This window comes from Amblyomma maculatum, unplaced genomic scaffold (genome assembly GCF_055883805.1).
Source record: "Amblyomma maculatum isolate TAMU_Amacu unplaced genomic scaffold, ASM5588380v1 scaffold_15, whole genome shotgun sequence".
In the NCBI taxonomy this organism is placed as follows: domain Eukaryota; kingdom Metazoa; phylum Arthropoda; class Arachnida; order Ixodida; family Ixodidae; genus Amblyomma; species Amblyomma maculatum.
The window spans coordinates 1,568,081-1,588,707 of record NW_028146740.1 but is presented as its reverse complement, the minus strand read 5'-3'; the positions used below and the strand labels follow the sequence as shown (position 1 = coordinate 1,588,707).

General features: G+C 48.5%; 1 long non-coding RNA gene across 1 annotated transcript in view; it reads left to right on the top strand.

Moving 5' to 3' along the window:
- The window catches only part of LOC146171921 (uncharacterized), a 49,638-nt gene that overhangs the window by 25,340 nt on the left and 3,671 nt on the right, over positions 1–20,627 (top strand). The window lies entirely within an intron of this gene.

Sequence of the window (20,627 nt, the reverse complement as noted above, 5' to 3'; positions counted from 1 at the left end):
GTGCTAGTTTCGAGCTTTTGGTGCTCAATATGTATCACTAGTTTCAAGCTAGTGATGCTCGAGCGATATCATAGGCAAGTATTTCACCCGGATGTGATCAAAACGAACAGCGTATGGAGAAGCTGGGCCAAGAACGAAAAAAGCATAAAATTAGCTTCGTCGCCCTAAGCAGCTAATCACTGACAAGTGCCGTGAGTATCTGGTTGATAGAAGACAAAGCATCAAGCGCCAGTTAGCAGCATCATAAGACAGTGCAGTGCTCGCCTTCAACCGTGCTAAATTGGCGCATGCTGTAAGTGCATACCTTGGCACAAATCCCTGCAGTATGTGACAAATAAGAGCGGTAAGCGGACAGCATATAATCACGAACATTGTACGCAAATGGGGCAGCTAAAATTTGAACATGGCGGCACCTTCATTGGCATGCTTTGTCTACAACTAAACAAATCTTTTCACAGACCGGGCACTAACCTTTCTGTACCGAAGCCGCAGCAGATGTGCCAGGGTTGTTCATGGCGCGCACACCAGTCAGTTCGATCGCACCCGTCCGTGCCTCGTTTACTACAACAAAAGCCACGGCACCAAACCGCCGCCGCGGCACCGGCGGCAACCTCAGGCAGGGCGGTTGGCGGGCGATGAGCGGTGGCCCGCCGGCACGCCGTGCCCCCAACTAGGGACAATCCGACCTAGGGATTGCTAGGGATTCAGGGCGGCTGTCCAGCAAAAATCCAGGCAACACTGGCATTATTCATGGCGGGTTTTAGCCGCTCCCCTGGCGACGGAGTGCTCCGCACGCGCGTATGGCGCGCAAAATTCGTAAGCGGTCTGGGCACCGCTTGCGGCACCTGTGGAGGGGCGGAGGAAACGATAGGGCATGTGGTCCTAGAGTGCCCCGGTATAACACCGATCTCGGAGGCCTCAGCCCTCCCTGCTGCCCTAGGTTTCGGCCAGACGGAGCGAAGTGTAGTGGAGACCACTAAACGACGCCTGGAATACTGGTGGCGGAATGGGGCGGTGCAACAGAAGAGCATTCCGGCTGTGAACGTGCCAGAGTGAACTAAGTGGTCACGTGGAACAGATATTGTGTGTGTGTGTGTGTGTGTGTGTGTGTGTGTGTGTGTGTGTGTGTGTGTGTGTGTGTGTGTGTTTTGCATTATTATGTTGTTTTTTTGTTTTTGTTTTTTTGGCTCCGCCACGCCGACAGGCGGAGGCGACCCGTTAAAAAGGGGACAGGCATCATCACCATCACCGTCAGTTTTAGCCGCTCCCGAATATCGAGGATCGGGCCCCAGGTCGCAACAAGTAGCACACCGGCCCATGATTCTTAGGGTGCGTTCCAATACCCCCTCTATAGTGCCTAGAATATACTGGCTAGTGTGCCGTGCGGAGGGCTCTCTCAATGGGAGGAGGTGTCCGCGCCGGCGATGCCTTCCAACTTTGGCCGCCAGGGGCGCTGCTCATCGTAAAGGTGCCGTCGACGCCGTCGGCCGCCGGCGCGCCCTTGATTTGCCGCAGCTGCGCTGGCCGAGCCATCAGTGGGTTCGAGCGCTTTGGACGCGGCTACGCTGTTCTTTTGTTTTAGTCGTTCTGTTTCTTGCATTCATATGAGATAATTAAATTTGCAACGACTAATGATGCTAAAAATAAAGCATCAGGGCAGGGAAAAGACATGTTTCGTGTCGCTTTGTCGGAGTGGCTACCGCTCGAATCAGGACTAGGTTTCTATGTTCGGTGTGCCATCGGACCCTGCGCAGCTTGCGTAGTGGAAGCGGCTGATTAAAAGACAGGACCGCAAGTTGACTTCAACGTGTGTTGTCTGCGAAAAATATTTTGAGGAGAGCTACATCAAGAGAACGTTCAAAGTGACAGTAAACGGCATCGTCAACGAGCTCGCTATAGAGATAGACCACGAATTAATCCTGAAACCGTGCCAATGCTATTCGACCATTATCCGAACTATCTTCTGCCTAAGAAGACATCTAAAAGAAAGTTGAGGAACCTCTGTGACCAACCGGCCGCTAAACGACAAAAAACGCAGTGCCGTAATGCCAGTGGTGCAGACGACAGCCATGCACGCACCGTCAAGGATGTTTGACAATGCTTCCAAGGAGCTGGCAGCAGCTAGAAGAGCCGAGCGAGAACTCATGCCCGCAGCAGCAGACGTGCAGCTTTGAGCATCGGGATCCGTTTGACTCAGTTTACATACCTGCAACTTGGACCAAATTAGCCGAAGCACCTGCTGGATCTGTAGCCTACGCGCGTTATCGAGCCTTAAAAAAAAAAAAAAAAAAAAAAAAGAACTTTGTCACTTTGTACATAGAAAAAGTGATAACTTTTGGAAGCCTGAACGCAGTTCTGTGGACACTACAGTGTATACTCTCGGAAAAGAAAAAAACAAGCGCGTACAATACAACAATATCTAAAGCTGAAGATAGAGCTATATAGGCAGAGTGCACTGGAGGGTCTTTGTTCCGAATGTGGCCTGCAACCAGCTGATTCAGGAAGCACATATCATTCATGGGAATATATTTTGCAGAAAAAGTGTCGCTTGACCGTCAACTCTGAAGGGGTTAGCTGCGCTTAATGCAGATACCAGCGGAGGCTTACACAAGATGCGCAGAAAGAAGGAAAAAGCATGCAACTAGCCAAATAAATGCTGCAACATTTCTCGCGCTCTGAGAAGAGCTAAGAGAAAACTGGCATGGAGCGCAGAACAAGTGGCTGTATTGAAAGCGCAAAATGAGGAGCTAATAAGTGAGTCTGTGGTTAAAGCTTTTTTTTTTTTTTAAATCCCGCGCGTGACCTAGACAATTGTGACCGTACAACAACCGCTCGGCTGCTGAAACCGCGAAGCCGAAACTGGTGAAGAAAGTAAAATTAATTATAAATTACTTAGCGGTGGTAAGCGAGAAACCACGTGGAGAATTACAGGAATATCTAGCGCATCATTAGCAAGTGAAAAAAAAAAATACCACCAAAAATTGGTATCAGACTACTTTAAAATTATTGCGGTGTCATATGTGCGGCCTTTCTCCAAAACCTTTAGCGGTTCATTTCTATATTTTTACTTGTTTATTGTTGCTGCGACTTTTTGCTCAAATTTTACTATATTGTAGACTTTGTAAAAAAAAAAAAAAAAGAATCAGTGATACAATCACCACTTTTGTTTCTTGTCTTTCCTTCTGTTACAAAAAAAAGCGCACCACATAATAATCATTTATGTATGAAGCAACAATTAAGTGACTTCCTAATAAAACAAATGAATAAAGAGTAAGAACAGATTCAGACTGCTTGTGTTTATTGTCGAATGCGATCTTTGAAAACATAAAAAGCGCCCTTCTTTTCTGTAGCATATATGTGACGCTATAAAACGTCACTAACCTATCACCTATATCACCTTAGCAATAAGCGTGACTGAATTGCAGAAACGTCGACGTAAACTATCCGAAAGCATGAGGCCCGTATTGACGTTCGTAGCACTTGACTGCGGCATCGCGATATACCATGGACCATAAGAAAAGACCGAAGAGTAAATAAAATTCAAAGTTGGATTAATGAACAGTGTAAAATATTAAGGGCATTTTCTGATACCTGTGTCACACGGACAATAACAGTCGTCGTCGATCCGTTCCGGGTTAGATCGCGATTGAGAATATAGTTGCCATAATTCGGGACAACCACCTGGATATGAGCTGACTGAGCGCTCACTCAGAAGGAAGATAGATACGATACGCAACATCCGCGATCGCGATGCGTGGATCGCAATCGAGTGGCTCTAGATCAAATAAAATCGTCATCGGAATATTTCATAGCAATATATTGAATCCGGCCCGGACTCGATCGTTTAATCAAAGACTAACAAACTATTGCAACCAACGTGTCAACTTTAGGTGGTTTTCTCAAATTTCTTCTCTCGCTGGATATCAGGAAGTCAATATGTGTTCTGCTTAAGACCTTATCCGGTTCAGCTGAATAAATAAAACAGATATATAGCAGACATGGACCAGACAGTATTTGTTAAACGCTTCCTCGAGCGCTATTTGAGCGTATAATTTTCTCCGCACAGTACTAGGACGGTATGAATGTCTTCCACCAAGACTGTTTTTAGACACAATGTGCGCTTAAACGGTCGAGAGACAGGTTTCATAGTGAAAAGCGCAGCGCGCTATCCGGACCTATATGCCGCCTATGCTGCCGAGGCCGCGAACGCGGAGCGATAGCACCTTAGCTATTGGTAGCGCCACCCCGCGGTGGTAGCGGGAAGGCATCACCGCGGCGGACACGCCAGCGCGCGCCCTCGGCACACTAGCCAGTATATTCTAGGCACTATACCCCCTCGTAGACGTCTACTTAGACGGCTACGCGAGCAGCCGCCATCTTGGGACGCGTTCCAATTCTCGCGAAGCCGTCTCGCGAAGACGGCTTCGCCGAAGTCAACATCGATGCAGACTACTTTGCTGTCTAAACATGGCGGACAGAGCGCGTTTCGCGCTGAGCGAGTCGTGCGTGCGGTTGTTGCAGTAGTACGGTGGTCGTGCCAAGGGTCGTGCTCTCTGCGAACGCCGGAATATATGCATATGAACGATCTTTCAAACGTGAGTTGTTACGTCAATGTATGCGCTAGCTAGAGGCTAATTTAGCTGTCTTTATGATCGTGAGATTCATAGCACTGCAGATTCTTTTACCGCGCTTAGGAGGAAAGCGTGCGTTGGATGCTGTTGGTGTTCTTTTTTAACGACGAGTTTCTTCAGTCGTGATGTTATCGAGGAACTCGTCGCTTTCTGGGCACCTCGCCGGGAGTCAGAACGGCTGCTGTACGGCGCACGTGTGTGTTTCTATCTTGCTGTAGTAGCCGTGGCAAACTCTTCCGCGGATTTTCAGTTAATCTCGGAAGAACGAACTCGCCTGACGATGCCGACTTGTTGCGCACTGATTTTTTTTTGTGCCTGTAGATTATTAAAACGAGTTGTCTTTGGTTTCCTCGTCTAGTGACTACAGATAACAGGTGTAACGGCATAGTTTTTCGTTTGCTGTAGCCGGTTATCACCTTTCGTCCGTAATCCCCTCAAGTTTACAGTATTTTGCATGTTTTCATTCTTACAGCCGTGTGAATGAGACATCTGAGAAGCATGTACACTTCAGCGTCAGTAATAAAAAAGGAAAAACGGACTAATGTTCTCTTCCGTCAATTCGTGATAGGGCTCACTGCGTGAGAAGTCTGTCTGCTACAAGTTAACCTATTAACAGTCTATCTACGTTGTGGCGATTACACATGCAATATTGTTGCTGCAAAAAATCGGCGAACCGTTAAAAACGTGATTTTCACCTGTATTGTCGTAAATCTTTAAAGAAAACAGCGTTATAATAGTTGTTAAAACGGTTTAGTTCAACCTTTATGCCGCGAGGTGACGCTAGGCGTAAAGAGGTAGACGCTATAGTGCCTAGAATATACCAGTATATTCTAGGCACTATATAGACGCGTTCCAATACGCGAACCTGTAGACGTCTACGTAGACGTCTTCAGGGTCGCGTATTGGAACGCGTCTACCTGCCTACGCCTGGCGTCACCTCGCGGCATAAAGGTTGAACTAAAACGTTTGAATAATTATTATAATGCTGTTTTCTTTAAAGATTTACGGCAATACAGGTGAAAATCACGTTTTTAACGGTTTGCCAATTTTTTGCAGCAACAATATTACATGTGTAATCGCCACAACATAGACAGACTATTACTAGGTTAACTTGTAGCAGACCGACTTCTCACGCAATGAGCCCGCTCACGAATTGACGGAAGAGAACGTTAGTCCGTTTTTCCTTTTTTATTACTGATGCTGAAGTCTACATGCTTCTCAGATGTCTCATTCACACAGCTGTAATAATGAAAACATGCTAAATACTGTAAACTTGAGGGGATTACAGACGAAAGGTAATAACCGGCTACAGCAAACGAAAAAATTCATGCCGTTACACCTGTTGTCCGTAGTCACTAGACGAGGAAACCAAAGACAAGTCGTTTTAATAACGTACAGGCACAAAAAAAAAAAAACAATGCGCAACAAGTCGGCATCGGCGAGTTCGTTCTTCCCAGATTAACTGAAAATCCGCGGAAGAGTTTGACACGGTTACTACAGCAAGATAGAAACACACACGTGCGCCGTACAGCAGCCGTCCTGACTCCCGGCGAGGTGCCCAGAAAGCGACGAGTTCGTCGATAACATCAAGACGGAAGAAACTCGTCGTCAAGTTAAAAAAGAAGACAAACAGCATCCAACGCACGCTTTCCTCTCAGAGCGCGGTACAAGAATCTGCAGTGCTATGAATCTCACGACCATAAAGACAGCTAAATTAGCCTCTAGCTAGCGCATACATTGACGTAACAACTCACGTTTGAAAGATCGTTCATATGCATAGTCTGGCGTTCGCAAAGAGCACGACCACCGTACAGCTACTGCAATCACCGCACGCACGACTCGCTCAGCGCGAACCGCGCTCTGTCCGCCATGTTTAGACAGCAAAGTAGTCTGCATCGATGTTGACTTCGGCGAAGCCGTCTTCGCGAGACTGCTTCGCGAGAATTGGAACGCGTCCCAAGATGGCGGCTGCTCGCGTAGCCGTCTAAGTAGACGTCTACAAGGGGGTATTGGAACGCACCCTAAGAATTGGAACGCACCCTTAGCGCGTTACTAGGCCCCGACCTGGGCATAGTAACCGCAGTGCTACACGTCAGATGGACCCAGACAGCCCTGAATTCAGACATGTCCCTGACTCGAAGCTTGACCTCGTTCTTCCTGAGCACCCGCCTTCGTCTTTTTTCGCAAAGCACGTTTTCCCACTGTGTTCCCCGTTCTGGCTCTCCTTCGCCCTTTTACGCCCAAGCAGCTAACTGCTTGGAGCGACTCAGAGGCCTCCAGGCCGACATAGATATTCTGGCAGTACCGTTAAAAGATCTAGCCAATCTTTTGACACCGAAGCTCCCCCCTAGGTATATTCAAACAGATCTGTCCAATATGCGTCCAAGCTGGAATCTGATACTGGCAGACTTTTTGGATGCAAGCAGAGCAACGTTCATGTATCGCTTTGCACATGGACGGCTTCCCATCCGCAGCAAGGCATTCACACGAGCGAGCTGTTTGCCCGTTCTGTGGTGGTCGTGAAGACCTTGTGCATATTTTTACACAATGTCTTCTCCCAGCAGCCCTCCTTCGACGAGTGGCTACCTTGTTTAGCATTCCAGGAGTGCCATATCAAACTGTCCGGTACCTCAACCCGTTACCCAGGCATGCTGTGAAACAGTTTGTGCTCTTGCTCGTTGAGTGCATGTACCAAGTCTGGTCTGCCAGGTGCGCCGCTGCTTTTTCGCGCAGTGTCCCAGGCCTTCATGAGGTACTCGCACGAGTCCGCAGGGAGGTCTGGTTTCACCTAAGCCGTGAGCAGCGTCACCTCAGCGAGCAAGACTTCATAGACATGTGGAGCAGGCCACCGATTATTTGCGAGGTTTCTGGGCGTACCATAACAGTATCGATATGAAGCCCTTTAAAGTTACAGTTGTCCTTCAGGGCATCCGAGGGCATCCGTCATCCCGAATCAAAATCCTCCTCCCCCCGGACATCCGGGAGGAGGGGGAGGTACCGGGGATGATGTATGAATGATGACGGGCAGATAGGTTATGTGAGACCTTGAGGTGCGGTGCCTTCTGGTGCCAAACCTCCTCCCATCTGACAACGGTACCCTTAGCGCGTCCATCATGCGCCCATGGTGGCTGAAGTGCAGCGCCCTCACCTTTCCCTCTAGTTAGTGTAAGGAACTCTATGGTCCGAGCTGACCAGCACGGCTTCCCACTGCTCGGGAGAAGGGAGCTGCTGGCGACCAGTTATCGGCCTATAGCTAAAAACGGCGACGAGAAGCGGCAGACATTTTACGATTTTACAAACGAAACGTGAAGTTTTACGTCACATCCGGCAAGTTATTCCTCCTCTCTTCTTTCAACTGGCGCATGCGCAGAAGCGACGGAGCAGAAGGTTTGAAAAAAGTTCGCGAGTCGTGCCTGCATGCATGCTTTGTTTTGCTGTTCCGAGGACGAAGATTCGCCTCGTGTGTCGGCATGTCGGTTACACTGAGCGGCAGGCAGCTGTCGTTGATGCTATTCGTCTCCTTCCTATTGGGCGTCGGCGCGGGTTACAGATTGAAAAGCCTGCGGATCCAGGGGCCGTATTACGCACCGCTCTCAAAATCGCTCTCAAGTTTGAGAGCGTGACGTCAAAATGACGAGGCTCAGACATGTGAAGTGTGACGACATCACGGCTTTGGCCAATTACAAGCAGGCTAGGGTGCTTAATAGCAAAGCCCCACCCCGGAAACTTTTATTTGCACGATAAAGGGGCCGTGTGCAAACATTTTTCGTGAAAACGCAGCGAATAAAAGTATAAATGTTCTATTTACCTAAGAAACATTGTTCGAAGCTACAATACGGCAACTAAAAATAGAAGCATTTTCAGTATTACAATTAAATGTGCGCCTAGGTAACGATTTCCGCCGCGAGGGTCAGCTGACGACAGCGAGGCGTGAACATGGCGGCCTGCAAAGAAACAGCTGATTTTCCAGTCTATTTGCTGCTTTTTACGCGTAGTTTAAAATCGAGGTCCTCTGCGGATGTTGTTAGTTGCCGGAAAAATCTGACTGAAAGCAGTAAAGGCTACGAACCTGCAGTGAACAGCTTGGTGAAAGTGTTTGTCACGAAAATAGCTTGCTGAAGAGTGTTTTTCATCAGTGCTTACCAGCGATGACAAGAGCGACGAGCGGTAGCCATGTGATCTAGTGTTGTTTCTTTGGAAAATACAAGAGGAAAATGAAGGCTACACTATTACTTCTGCCGATAGATGGAAGCTGACAGTATCAGTAAAGTAGGTGTCAGCCGCTATGCAAGAGCTCGCGACTGCAGTGCGGGAAACGAGATCCCACGCACGACCCTTCACCACTGACTTGTCGTGCAAGCCCAGACTCGCTGCTGTGCTTCGCAACCAGTTGACTTCAGGCACATTGGGCTCGGTTCTTTATATTGCGATTGATGCTACTGCTGCTCCATTCCGTTCATGTTCAGTAGCTGATGTTCTGTGTGAGGTACAGAAACCGACGTTTACGCTCCGTTTTGGTTTGTTTAAGAGAAAGAAAGCACTCTTTTTTTTTTTTTTTTTTTAATTGTCACCGAGGCGAGAACGAGTTAATTCTACCAGACCTCAGTTTAGAGGCGATAAAGGTAGGCCTGAGCAGGGATGTCTAGTATGTTGCATTTCGCGCAGCGGTAAGAATGATGGTGTTGGTCGCACATTGTTGCAAGGCCTCTCTGACGGTGTCATAGCTTCTGTTCGTGCTAGACGGTGTCCACTCTGTCGGCAGGAAAAGCAAGCGTATCATGCATGTGATGCCGCGAGCGAGCTCGAAATCGGCTCAATTTCTGCGATCGCACTATGACAACTAGCTATCAAGTGCCTTTATATCCATCAAAGAGTCTTTAGTGTTTCAAAATATGTTCATTTTACACACATTACGCATTCTCTTTCAATATTGTGTGAATTATGTACAAGCCTTTTCTATTAAAATATTAGTTTGAACAGAAGATGAATTTTTTTGGTCATTTTTTGAAAAGACTTAGAAAATAAATGCCAATGACAAAAGTAGCTGTGCAAAATGTGTATATCACACATTTATGGCGTAGTCATTTATTGGATGCTTCTAGTTTAGCTTCCTCTACTGTCTTCAAGCTGTTTAGCATTCTTCTTGACAGTGTTGCACGTTTTATTAGTGTAAAATAACCTTTATTTACACATAGCCCCAGCAATGCATTTGTTATGATTGCAGTTATTTTATTGTCACTAAGATTTTTGTCATTCAGCAGTCATTCTGGGCACTGAAGCCAAGTAAAGTGCACTATTCTCCTAGCAGCTGCTACAGCAGAGCAGCAGCTACAGCTTTGTTATATCTGATATATAAGCATTTTGTATACTGCACCATGCATACAGTACCTATTTGTATAGGTAGCTTCAATATGCAATGGAATGGCTTCTTTGGGCCTAGTAATTTATTCTCGAATGTACATGTCAATGTTGTATGGTCAATGTATATCAAGGTACATGTGCTTCTCTATATGCTCCCTCTTTTGCAGTAAAAACACTCAAGTGAAATGCTGCTGCCAAGAAATAAGTGTTTCTACTGAATATAAGTGGCAGTAAAAAAAAAAGATCTTTGTTGGTAGTATTTTCTGATTACAGTCAGCATCATGAACATTTACTGCCTTGCTGTAATACTGCACTTTTCAGTTTAAGCATGTTTACACCACAGTGACCACAGCCAACTGTACCAGGCTGCAAGACGGTAGCAGAGAAGAGACAGCGAGCTGGGACTGGGATGGCTTGGCGCTGGTGTAATCAGCCATGACTTCAGTGGGTAGTTGCCGTCTCATGGGTAACCAAAATATGACATCCACTTAGGCCCATCTTTTGCTAATCTCAACAGCTTTTGAGCATGCTTTAGCACTCAATTGAAGATCCATACTAAGTAGCCCACAGCCAGAATCGTAAACATTCGCAGGAATGCTTACAACGTGTGCCAATGCTGTTTAGGCAGGCATCATTGTAAGGACAGCCTTGTAACTTGGTAGTGATGATTACCTGCATAACAGAAGCACCCCGATCTCTTAGGCAGCAAATAAATTTAAACACTATAAATATTTGTCTCCTATTGCTTTTGCCATGAACAAAATTTCACTGCAACATGCATTCTTTGGCATATAGCCCGTCTCAGCATATTCAGGAAATGTATCTCTTGCCGAAGCCGAAATCTAAGTCAGTTTCTCCCTGCAAGGCTTGTTTTCGAAAAAAAAAAAAAAGTATTGTCCTCAGAAAAGACTCCCGGTCTTTGCGGAAATGAAAAGAAGCAGGCGTTTTTACGGCGCATTCACTTTCAAGCCGCGAATGTGTCGCAGGCAGGGAGCGTGACAAATGGCCCGAAACCAGTCATCGAGGAGCAAGGCGCGCTGGACAATCAATAGTCCCTTCATCCTGTGCTTTACATATAAAGGGCAGGTATACAGAACCCTTTCGACAGCTCTCGCTAGGTCATTTTGAAGACAACTGTTAAAAAACAATGCACGAGTGGGAACGAGACCTTTTGGTTGGGAAAAAAAGCCTTGCAGAGAAGCCGACTTACAACAAGTGGTATTGCACACATCAATGCATATAATCAAGATCATTCGATCACCAACACGGGTTTTTAGATCTTAATCAGGAAAAAGACGCAGGTGTTCAGCAGACCTTCGATCACCTTTCGGTGCACAGGAGTACCGCTATCAAACATTATGGTGTCACAGTGCTGGCAGACAAGGACAAGACTAGGGACACACACAACTGCACTGAACTTACAACTTTATTTTGGACGCTTTTGATTCGCGCATATATAATTGACAGCAGGATGAAATGAAAAGAAGCAGGCGTTTTTACGGCGCATTCACAAACGCTAGACGAACGCGCCGTGGAGGAGGCGTTGGTCCGGCGGGGCAGCCAGGGTCACGAAATGCGCATGTTCGCGTCGCAGATCTGAGATAAAGCAGGCACAATACAAGTTAACTCTTTGGCAAACACACGCAGTCAATAACAAAATCTACTCACTATTGTGATGTTCACAACGTGCGTAGAACCCCTTGCCTAGCGACTTGTTTCCGTATCCTTGACGGCAATCATCGTTCCGCCCGATGGCTTCCGCTACCGACGCACTGCGTGATGCAAACGATCTTACATTCCCTACGTACGTTGGAAGCACGGTATAATCGTGGTTGGAAGCCTCCGGTAGCAAAAAAATGCGGTGCGCTTGCCGCCGCGGTGACGACGTACTTGCCCGCAAGCCGCCGTTCATCGATGTTCGTCGGCAATCGTCGCGCAGTCACTACACTTTCTGCTTGTTCCCGAGTTGAACAGAGCCGGAGCAACTTGTCCGGCAAGTCAAACGCGTGCTCGTGCTTCATTCTTCGCTGTGGATCGCCGATACAATGCCTCAAAGCGGCGCATCGCAATTTACGCGGCAGCCATTTTCACTCTCAAACGTTTGAGACTGCTTCTGTCGCTCTCAAAAAAACGCTCTCAATTGGCGGCCATATTTAGGGGCTCAACGTCATCATTTCTTTCGTGTTCATGACGTCTGATGACGTCCACCGGTGACGCAGAACTGACCGGTCAGAACTGACCAATAGGACGTAGGCCTTTGAGAGCGATTTTGAGAGCGATCCGTTTGCAGCTATCGGTCTATCTCTTGAAACGGCGACGAGAAGCGGCAGACATTTTACAAACAAAACAAAACAAGGCTACGTCACATCCTGCAAGTTATTTCTCCTCACTTCTTTCAGCGCATGCGCAGAAGCGACGGAGCATTTCAATAAAGAAGGTCTGGTTCGAGGATCGGGCCCCAGGGGCCCGATCCTCGATATTCGCCTTTTCGGCCATGTTGTGACGTACCCGTGACGTGAAAATTAAGGCGGCGCTAAAACGCGTAAATACAGAAATTGATGACGAAATTTAAAAACAAGAAAAAAAGTTACAAAAAATAACGCCGTCGTCTGCTACTTGGCGCCGATTACAAAAATGCCAACGCTGCGATGCCAAGAAGCTGAAGGGTCGGTGCGAACAGTGTTTACGCTGCATATACGCGTCGCGCGGCAGGGCAAGGCTGAGGAGAGTGTACTGTACTAGTTACGGTCGTTGCGACCACAGTGCATCATAGTACACACGCTGTCGGATGTCCAGCAGCAGCTAGGCTGAACGAACGGCGGTACTCGACGCAAACCCCACAAACAGCCGGTCGTCAAGTGTGAGCGATGCCTCACTTGAGATGCCTGCATGTGGCTAGCTGTGCGTGTTTCATTTAAGGACTTAGTCGCGCAGAGAAATCGGCGAGTATCAGGATTAAAGAATTTGTTTACGAATACTGAGAATTGGAAGCGCCCAACAGATTTTCGGGCTGCAGTTTCCTCTAGAGAAGAGACGCACCTGACCGACGACAACGCTGGCCTTCTCAGGGTATCACTGTCGTTGGAAACTGCCTGCGGCAGCCCACCGTTTCCATCATGTTAGCAAGTCTGCTACGGCCGCGGGTATGTCGGCTTCAGTGGTGTAGCGTGCGGATATCGGCCCGGTGGAGCGGCGTAGTGAAAACACGCATAGTGGAGAGCTCGATTAGGCCATATATCTGGCGATCTTAGCATGCGCTGACATCGGACCACCTTTAGCGTGTTAATTCCATCGAAATGCGATCGTCGTAACTGGGCTACGCACATATATATTGCGGGTCAGAGAGCCAAGCGTCTATAATCATTACTGAGCCATCGCGGCGGGGACGTTTTCACGCAGCCGCAAAAATAAGCAGATAAGATTTTCTGGCAGCAATGAAAATGCAATAAAAAGTGTATCCAGATGCCCACTGGCAGCAACAGGTTAGCTTTCACGCTGATGGCATTTAATGTGCCCTGAATTAGACATAGCACGCTGTATGCACATTTCACCGCATGCAGAGTGTCACTGTGTTGTGGCAGATGTATTAATTACCTCGTTAAAATAAAAAAAAAATCTGTCGGTATTATTCTGCTTGGTTTCTGAGCATGTTGCATAAAAACATTTTATAAAAGTAGCAACACTGCTCGTCTGATGCAGGTGCACATCACACCACAATGTCACAAGAGAAACAAAATTTGTCAGGTACAGCCTAGTTCCTTGCTACTGTTTACCAGTTTTGCACTTACAATAGCATCCGGCACTTTCTTTCAGTGCAGCAAGATTCCTCAGAGGAGAGAAGGGTGATGAGGTCGGCTAGAGAAATGCCTTCACATATACTATTTAACGATCAGGAAGTGAAGGAACAGACATGAAGAGTGAATATTGTCACGTCTCGGTAGAAGACCAAGGAGAACCTAGCGATAGATGGTTTGAATGGTCGACCAGAACAAGTCTTGTGTTCAAGCTTCTTTCACTTCCAGGCTCGCGCTTGTCGTCATCTTTTGCGTCGTCTTCTATGCGGCATTTGCCCCCCTCGTTAGGAAGCATCGTCCCGATGAGAACAAAAGGAAGTAGGAGGTTAAGGTCAGACTGAGTGGTATGGCTTCATACGCACGACGTGGACGACGTCAGCTTGGTGCTGGCGTCGCTTTGATGTCAACACCCCGTCTGGCATCACCTCATAAGTGACGTCGGTTAAACGTCGCTGAACAACGTAGGGTCCAAAGTATCGTCGCAATAGTTTTTCGGAGAGTCCACGGCGGCGAATAGGTGTCCAGACCCACACTTTGTCGCCAGGTTCGTACATTACATGCCGGTGTCTCTGATTGTAGCGTTGTGCATCGTGCTCCTGCTGATTTTGAATCCGCACACGAGCTAGTTGGCGAGCTTCCTCTGCACGCTGAGCGAATTCCTCGGCGTCCTGGTCGAGATCATCGGTGTCGGCATTCGGGAGCAACATTGCATCCAGCATAGTTGTTACTGGTCGCCCGTGAAGGAGGCTGAATGGTGTCATGCGAGTGGTGTCTTGGCGGGCCGTATTGTAGGCGAACGTAACGTAGGGAAGTATTTCGTCCCAATTCTTGTGGTTTACGTCGACGTACATGCAAAGCATGTCTGCGAGGGTCTTATTGAGGCGTTCCGTCAACCCATTGGTTTGAGGGTGATAGGCAGTAGTTTTACGGTGACTGGTACCACTGAGGCGAAGAACGATTTCCAAAAGTTCGGCCGTAAATGTAGTTCCTCGGTCAGTTATAATAAGTGCCGGAGCGCCATGCCTCAGGACAATGTTCTCAACGAAGAACCTAGCTGCTTCGGCGGCGGTACCCCTTGGCAGAGCCTTGGTCTCCGCGTAGCGGGTCAGATAATCAGTGGCGACAATTATCCATTTATTCCCGGCTGTAGACGTCGGAAATGGTCCCAGGAGGTCCATGCCAATTTGCTTAAAAGGTGTCGCTGGCACTTGAAGAGGGTGGAGTAGGCCAGCTGGTTTTACAGGGGGTGATTTACGGCGCTGGCAGTCAATGCACGTACGTACATAGCGTTTCACTGTCGCCGGCAGTTTTGGCCAGTAGTATCCGTGCTGTACTCTAGCCAACGTGCGGGTGTAGCCTAGGTGACCGGCGGTTGGCTCGTCGTGGCACGCTTGCAAAACTTCAGTGCGGAGAACCGATGGGACGACGAGCAGAAGACTGTTTCCCCCAGGACGGAAGTTCTTCTTGTAAAGGACGTTGTTGCGAATAAAAAATGAAGAGATTACTCGGGCGAAAATCTTCGGCACAACCGTAGTTCGCTTCTCCAAGAAATCAATAAGAGGGAGCAATTCCTGATCCTCTCGCTGCTGTTGGGAAAGCGTTGCGTCATCTATGACACCTAAAAACGCAGTGTCTTCATCGGTCATAGTGGAAGGTTCGACCGGCGCTCGCGAAAGGCAATCTGCATCTGTGTGCTTCTTTCCAGATTTGTAAATAACTGCCATGTCAAATTCTTGCAATCGAAGGCTCCAACGCGCGAGTCTCCCTGAAGGGTCCTTTAAGTTCGTCAGCCAACAGAGAGAGTGATGGTCGCTGACGACTTGAAAGGGGCGAGCGTACAAATAAGGGCGGAATTTCATAACCGCCCATACCACTGCAAGACATTCTTTTTCGGTTGCCGAGTAGTTCGCTTCTGCTTTAGATAGGGTCCTGCTGGCGTAAGCAATTACCTTTTCCACACCATCCTGGCGCTGCACTAACACAGCACCTAAGCCCACGTTGCTGGCATCCGTATGAAGCAGTGTAGGGGCGTCGTCATCAAAGTGCGCCAGGACAGGTGGTGTCTGTAGACGCCTCCTCAGCTCATTGAAAGCTTGTTGCTGTTCTTCACCCCAGCGAAAGACAGCGTTGTCACGAGTCAGTGAAGTTAATGGCCAGGCTATTCGTGAGAAGCCAGCAATAAACCGACGGTAATAGGCGCAAAGACCCAAGAAGCGCCGCAATGTCTTTTTGTCCGTAGGTGTTGGGAACTTGGCGACTGCGGAGAGCTTTTCAGGATCCGGCCGAACACCTTCTTGGCTGACGACGTGGCCTAAGAACTGCAGCTCCTCGTAACCGAAGTGGCACTTCTCGGGTTTTAATGTGAGGCCCGCAGATTGTATGGCCTGAAACACAGCTAGCAAACGGAGTAGATGCTCTTCAAATGTAGCCGAAAACACTATCACGTCGTCAAGATACACCAAGCATGTTTGCCACTTAAGTCCCGAAAGCACAGTGTCCATCAGTCTCTGAAATGTTGCTGGCGCCGAGCATAAACCGAACGGGAGGACTTTAAACTCATACAATCCGTCGGGAGTGATGAATGCTGTCTTCTCCCGATCCCTCTCATCCACTTCGATTTGCCAATATCCACTTTTCAAGTCCATCGACGAGAAGTAACGTGCATTTCGTAGGCGATCCAAGGAGTCGTCGATGCGAGGGAGAGGGTACACGTCTTTTTTGGTCACTTGGTTGAGCTTGCGATAGTCTATGCAAAATCGTAAGCTGCCGTCTTTCTTTTTAACAAGTACCACGGGGGAAGCCCAGGGACTCTGTGACGGCTGGATAACGTCGTCTCTAAGCATTTCAGCCACCTGGCGCTGAATGGCTTCACGTTCTTTCGGAGCCACACGGTAGGGATTTTGTCGAATCGGGCGAATCGAGTCATCCGTGATAATTCGATGTTTTGTCAAAGGCGTTTGGCCGATCCGCGATTCTGAAGCAAAACAGTCTCGAAATTGATCTATGAGATCCAAAAGGCGGTCCCGCTCTGAAGAAGACAGATTTGGGCTCACATCAACGATGGTTACGGGTGTCTTGCACACTGATCCTCTCTGTTGCAGTAAGCAACAGTGCTGCGCATTTGGGAGGCTGTCGAAAAAGGCCACAGTTGTGCCTTTCGGAATTTGCTGACGCTCGTCGCTGAAGTTTGTCAGCAGCAGTTCGGTATGCCCATTGGTCAAGTTGACCAGCCCTCGAGCTATAGAAACACCTCGGCTGAGTACCAGGGTAACTGCCCGTTCGGCGACGCCATCGCCTGTATGCGCCACGTCGCATTTCACTTCAACAAGAGAACATGATCTCGGAGGTAATGTCACCGTCTCATTGGCGACGCGTAAGGGCAATAGTGGTACTTGCGCATAACCAAGGTCTTCATGGTTATTGGTGAAGGCAACGATGCTGTCACGGATGCTGATTACAGCCCCATGAAGACGCAGAAAGTCCATGCCCAAGATGAGGTCTTTGCAGCAGTCAGGGAGAATAACGAAGCTGCCAACAAACACCGCGTTTCCTATTCCTATCCGGGCAGTGCATTTCCCTGTCGGTGCCAGTAGCTGACCCCCAGCACTTCTTATTACTGGCCCAGTCCATTCAGTTTTTACTTTGCGCAGGGTGTCGGCCAGTTTCTGGCTAATAATTGAAAAATCTGCCCCGGTATCCACCAGAGCATGTACCGCCAGCCCATCAATGGAAACGGCGAGGTCAGCGCTAACAAAATTATCTGGGTTGATCGTCCCTTTCGGCATTTGCGGCGGAAGCGCGGCAAGGTCGGCGCTGTTAGCTTCGTCGTCATGGCTGATCATCTGGTACGGCATTTTCGGCGGTAGTGCGGAAATGTCAATGTTAGCGGCGGCGTCAGAAGCCCGGGTTGTCGGCAGTTGCGGCGGTGGTGAGGGTTTCGACACTTTTAGACTGGTTGCAACCTCCCCTCGCGAGGTTGCAGCTCTTAGTTTCCCCGGTGAGGGCTAGGAGACCGCCGTCCGCTAACGCCAGTAGTGTTGCGACGCGTCGGCGAATAACGCTGTGGCGATGGGGAGGAGCGGCGGCGGAAGCCCGGGGATTCGGTTTCCCTGCTGACCGGAGGGTCGTCGTCGATTTGGGCAGAATCAGTGTCGAAGCGGCGGCGAGCAGAAGCAAGCGGAAAGGACTGCCCCTCTTCGCGGTGGCGGCAGTACCGATACACATGACCAGGTTGTCCGCAGTAGAAACAAAGTGGTCGGCTGTCATAACTGCGCCACCTGTCAGTTCGGCGCAGTTGAGAGCGCCTGGGAGGCGCCCACTGAGGCCCCTGGAGGAACCGAATCTCCTGACGGTTCGGTGAGCTCGGTGGGGCGTGGTCTGGAGGTGGGCGACGAAGGACCGCAGCATAGCTCTCGGGCTGCGGCTCGAGGTAAGCTGCAGGAATGTTGGCCGTGCAGCTGATCGGTTTTGGAGCGTGGTATGGTTCGGAAAGGGGTGCCGCGTTGTGGACTGGATGAGACTCGTTGCATGGTGTAGACGGTGATAGGGCGTATCGAATTTCATTCCTTACTGTTTCCATGAGGGCCCCTGACGACTGAGCCTTCGTAGTCGTAATTCGCTGCAGCTCCTCAAGGACAATGCCTCTAATGATGTCTCGAAGAGTGGTCGTATCTGTTGCAGTCAGCGCCGCCGCAGTCGTCGGGGCACAGTTGACCGGTCGGTTGTACTGGCGGCACCGGTCTTGGAGGGCTCGTTCGATAGCCGTAGCGTCCTTAACGAACTCACTCACGGTTTTAGGGGGGTTGCGGACCAAGCCGGCAAACACCTGTTCTTTGACGCCATGCATGAGATGCCGTAGCTTCTTTGGTTCACTCATATCAGGGTCGGCACGGCGAAAAAGGCGAGCCATGTCTTCCGCAAACATAGCCACGCTCTCATTTGGCTTCTGGATGCGCACTTCAAGCAGGCGCAGCGCATTGTCCCGTCGGTCAGTTCTCGCGAAAGTGTCGACCAGCTGGCAGCGGAAGTCATCCCATGTGGATAAGCTGGCCTCATGGTTTTCAAACCACGTTCTAGCATTATCCTGAAGGGCAAAATAAACATTACAAAGCTTCTGGTCTGCGCTCCACTGGTTGATCTTTGACACTCGCTCAAACTGGTCGAGCCAGTCTTCCACATCTTCAAACGCTTCTCCGCGAAAGCACTCTGGCACCTTGGTGTTCTGTAGAGTCACCGGTGTAGGATTGGTATGTGCCATGGCTTGAGAGGTCTTAGGAACTTGGGCGTTTGAGGAGTCGTTCGGCAGATGAGTGTACTCCGGCGCTAGGCCTAGAAGGCGGCGGCTAGCACGATGGACAGGCGTGTCGATGTTTGGGATCCGCTGTGGACTGCCGGAAGGAGTCCTATGCATACCCCAGCGCGCTCCACCAGTGTCACGTCTCGGTAGAAGACCAAGGAGAACCTAGCGATAGATGGTTTGAATGGTCGACCAGAACAAGTCTTGTGTTCAAGCTTCTTTCACTTCCAGGCTCGCGCTTGTCGTCATCTTTTGCGTCGTCTTCTATGCGGCAATATGATATATGATGCCTAATTACAATGAGCTAGATGCAGTATGGAAACCATTTTCTTGAAGCAATTGTCATTGAATGTAGCATTCATGCACGCATTAACCAGTGCACATGCTACACAAAGCCCGAACCTGTCTCTGAGTGAAGCAAGGGAGCCAAAGGGGAAAACAAGCGTGACTTTAAGGACACCGTAAGTAAAAAAGTAACAGCAACAAAAAAGAAAAACAGAAGCATGCACGGGGACAATATTAGACAAAAAGAGGCATGAATTGCAAGGCTGATGTGGCCTGCAGCACATTAGGGTGGTGTTCTGGATTTTTTGGCAAAGGTTCTTTAATGCCAGGTGATAATACTGTATGATTTGTATTGGCTTTGCCATCCCCTGTGTGCTCTTCCAGCAATGCATAATGTCCAATGTGCAACTGTCTAACATCCACTCTCTACACTCTGACTCAAAAACATGCTCAAATGAACCTCACCTGAATACAGGCATAAATATGGGAATAAAGCATGAAATTTACTTTTTCGACATTCTGATTGCATATCATTGGAAAACTAAACGTGATTTAAATGAGCGTATGATTTGCAGCTAGTGTGTCTTGTATGCATGGTTTTTCCAACAGGTTGCAGTATAGCTTCTGTCCTTTATTTTGGCAAAACATGCACACTTTAAGAGACCTGCTACTCACGTAACACATTCCCTGTAGCTTTAAACAGCTCGTCGTTGACTAACAATTGGTGTATCATTTGCTTCCGGTACTTTTTGGCATTTTTTTTTTTACATGCACCTGACATGAAGCCTTGCTTATAAGAAAACTGAAAATTACAATATACAAAACAATACAAAATTTATTTACAGCACTGCACACTCTATAATACACAGCCTAAAATTAAAGGCTGTCACACATTCAAGTAATTAGAGTATTGTTGTACTTGTACAGCTCATCGCCATATATGAAAGGTGGCACGGCCTTGGAGACCAAAGAAGAGAAATTAGTTATACAAAGCAAGGGAACACAAGATAGGGTCAAAAACCCATTCTCCAAGTGTTTGGCCCAAGAAAACCCCAGCACCAGCAAAGCAAGCACCCACTGTTTTACCAATGAGTACCCAACACCACTGAGGATTGGTCCCCAAATGCTCAAACCACTAGGCTGCAACTACAGTCAAGGGATGCTATGCGTTCCGCAGTATTACCAGTATCAAAGGTTATGGAACTCAACGTCATTTAAATGGTAGTCGGCACCTGGGACAGAGCAAGTATTCCCTGATTC